The sequence below is a fragment of the Physeter macrocephalus genome, chromosome 8 (genome assembly GCF_002837175.3).
Source record: "Physeter macrocephalus isolate SW-GA chromosome 8, ASM283717v5, whole genome shotgun sequence".
Classification (NCBI taxonomy): domain Eukaryota; kingdom Metazoa; phylum Chordata; class Mammalia; order Artiodactyla; family Physeteridae; genus Physeter; species Physeter macrocephalus.
In genome coordinates, this window is record NC_041221.1 from 68,003,130 (window position 1) to 68,007,031 (window position 3,902).

General features: G+C 38.7%; 1 pseudogene; it reads left to right on the top strand.

Annotated features, from left to right (window-relative positions):
* The first annotated feature begins 923 nt into the window (after positions 1 to 923).
* On the top strand, positions 924 to 1,818 carry LOC102992425 (beta-citrylglutamate synthase B-like; annotated as a pseudogene).
* Positions 1,819 to 3,902: the final 2,084 nt, after the last annotated feature.

Consider the following 3,902-nt stretch of genomic DNA (forward strand, 5'->3'; position numbering starts at 1 on the left):
GAATTAGAAATGAAAAAGGAGAAGTAACAACTGACACTGCAGAAATACAAAGGATCATGAGAGATTACTACAAGCAACTCTATGCCAATAAAATGGAAAACCTGGAAAAAATGCACAAATTCTTAGAAAAGCACAACCTTCCAAGACTGAACCAGGAAGAAATAGAAAATATAAACATATCAATCACTAGCACTGAAATTGAGACTGTGATTAGAAATCTTCCAACATCCAAAAGCCCAGGAACAGATGGCTTCACAGGCGAATTCTATCATTTAGAGAAGAGCTAACACCTATCCTTCTCAAACTTTTCAAAAATATAGCAGAGGGAAGAACACTCCCAAACTCACTCTACGAGGCCACCATCACCCTGATATGAAAACCAGACAAAGATGTCACAAAGAAAGAAAACTACAGGCCAATATCACTTATGAACATAGATGCAAAAATCCTCAACAAAATACTAGCAAACAGAATCCAAGAGCACATTAAAAGGATCATACAAGGAGATTTTTCAGCAGAGGACTGAAGCTTCTGCCCTAGTCTTCTCACATGTCCTTCCTGTCAGCCTGCACTACTGATTTCAGACTCTGTGAGAGCTCCTACAATCCTAGAAAGAGTGTATATTCAGGAGGAAGTAACCTCAGAAAAGGAAGAACAGGCAGATCAAGATATGTAGCTCTGTGGCCACCAAGTTGTGGTTTTTGACAGATTGTCAAATCAGGGAAGACTATCCCCAAAAAGAGATCTTATGAGCATTAAAGACCAAATGTGAGGAGGAACTGGACTTTAGGGCTGCGGTGATGTATGAGGTTGTGCTAACAATCCATCAAGGAAACCTGGGTCTTCGTATCAATGGAGAATTAATTACTGCCTACCCTCCGGTGGTGGTATACCAACCCGTTGGGTGCAAAGTGATAGTGACATCACTGTTTTGTGCCATCTAGAGAAGATGGGATGCAGGTTGATGAACTGACCTCAAGACATCCTGAACTGTGTTAATAAGTTCTGGACGTTTCAAGAGTTGGCAGGTCATGGTGTTCCTCTGCCAGATACTTTCTCTTATGGTGGTCATGAAAATTTTGCTAAAATGATTGATGAAGCAGAAGTACTGGAGTTCTCAATGGTAGTGAAGAATACACGGTGTCATAGAGGCAAAGCAGTTTTCTTGGCTTGCGATAAGCACCATTTGGCTGATCTAAGCCATCTTATTCTCCATGAAGCTCCATCCCTGTTTCAGAGATATGTTAGAGTCTCATGGAAGGGATGTATATGTCATTGTCATGGGAGGCCGTGTGGTTGGCACCATGATAACGCTGTTCAACAGATGGGAGGATGCAAAGCAACTGCTCACTAGGTGGTATTGGGATGATGTGCTCATTGAGTAAACAAGGGAAACAGCTACCTATCCAGGTGTCTAATATCCTGGGAATGGATGTGTGTGGCACTGACCTGTTGATGAAAGACGACGGCTCCTTCTGTGTCTGCAAGGCCAATGCAAATGTAGGTTTCATAGCCTTTGATAAGGCTTATAACCTAGATGTAGCTGGTATCATAGCTGAATATGCCGCCTCCCTTCTGCCCTCTGGCCGGCTCACCTGGCATATGTCCCTGGTCTCTGTGGTGTCCACGGCCAGTGAGACTAGTGAGCCGGAGCTTGGTCCCCCAGCCAACACTGCTGTCTACAACATGAGCGTAAGTTCCAGCTCTGTTGACAGCGACCCTGAAACCATGGAGCGAGAGCTGCTCACCAAGCTCCCAGGGGGCCTATTCAACATGAACCAACTGCTAGCCAATGAAATCAAACTCCTGGTGGAGTGATTCCACCAGTAAATAATTAACCAACAAAACCCTTGTAAAGCTTTCTTTTTCTTCTTTCCTTTTTTTCATTCTGTTTTCTTTTTCTATTATTATTTTTTTAACCAACTTGCAATGTTGTTCATGGACAATGCTCAGGAAGATGAGAGAAAATTGAGTAGGATTAGTTAGGAAGGAAGAAGGGGGAGATAGATGAGACCTTTGATACTAACCTGTTACTGACTTTGATTTACAAATACTACAGATAGATAAGCAGAAGAGGTGAGATATAGAAAAATGTCAGGCTCTCATAATTACCCTTTTAAATTACTCAAAAATGTGTAGGCTCTCAGGCCATGAAGGACATAATTTTTTCATGGTCTCTTGCTTTTGTTTTTGTACAGTTGGTACAAACTTCAGAGTCGTGTAACTTCACATTGTGTTGTAATCCATGAGGAAGACATCTACCTAAATTATAATTTTTTTAATACAAATCTGAAAACTCAGCCTATACACTATTATCTAGGAGCTTTATGTTCATAGTTATGAAATCTTGAGGAGCTCTTTTATTGACTCTTTCCCCCTTAATTTGGGTGGGAGGGCAACATGAATGTAACCCCATAAAGGTTTTAATGATAAAGTTGGCATGTTTGCATGATAAAAGGGAAATGAACAGTATTGCAATGTCTGGCACACAAAATAACATTTACTCCATTGTAGATAAAATTGCACTAGTTAAAATATGTGCATTGACTTGTATCTGTCAGTGTTTTATTCTTTTTTGAAAGATATATGCTCTGTTAATGTTGCATTTGTTTTTAATACATGCTAGTCTTAACATTCCCTGATCTATGCCTGCATCTTTAACAATGGCCAAAGTGAAGAAAATGCTACCTTTTTTGTTAACAAGACACTGACTTGAAACATGTGCATTTAAAGCCTCTTATTTTTTTCCTTTTTTCTTTTGCTGGTTGGGCATTTAAAGAATAAGGACAAGGAAAAATATTTTTGGGTGGCAAATCAAGGGTCTATAAGCTCCTAAGTATAAAGTTGAAGTGATTTCTAATACCAGTGTTATATATCTGCATTTTTCACATTTTAGGAGGGTGTGTGTGTGCACACATGTGCACACTTGCATGTTTATGTGCTTTGCTTTTTGTTTACATCAACCAATCAAAAAAGAAAGATTCTAGAAAATGGAGCATGATGGGAAACAGTTTTTTACTTTATAAAAAAAACAACTGAGTCGTTTTCATAACTGTAATCTACTGGGTAGAGGTACTCACCTAAAGACATGAGGAGAATAGTTGCTTCTTAGACTTTTGTGTATATGTATGTTGTTTGTTTTTTTTCTTTGCTTCTAGACTGTTCAGTGTATGATTTATTCCAGGATACATGCTTTTCCTCTGCTTCTTGCTGTGCATTTTCTCCTATTACACATAGGTTTTGGGGTGGAGTGGACTGAACATTTTTGTTTGGGGACTTACTTAGCAGTATTGAGTCTATTATAGCCCTACTCTGAAGGCTTCAATATTCTACTCTTTATATTACTTTATTTCTGAATTTATAAAAGCCCCCAAACTGCATATAATATGAGCCTTCAAACATGGGTAAAACTATCCCAATAAATGCTTTGGAAGGTGTGTTAAGAAATGGAGATGCTCCAGAGCTCAATGTAATTTTTTTAAGCAGCAAGTTCCATCTCCCTACAATCCTCTGAAACTTTTTACCTGAGTCCTTTCTTCCCTCTCCAGTGCTTTTTTCCTTCAGATGGACCTTAAACATAATTTCTTCGAAACTACTAGAGAGACTTCGAGGCAATAAGATCAGTATTAGCCAGCTCTAACAGAAGTTTGATCGTGCTTATTTGTACAGTTCCCCCCCCATTGAAAAACAGGAATGTAATAAAACTTGTTTTTTTCCATAGAATTAAAAATAATAAAATGGAGTGAAAGGTTGATTGTTGACAAATAGAAAAAAAAAAGGATCATACACCATGATCAAGTGGGGTTTATCCCAGGAATGCAAGGATTCTTCAGTATACACAAATCAATCAATGTGATAAACCATATTAACAAATTGAAGGAGTAAAAGCATATGATCGTCTC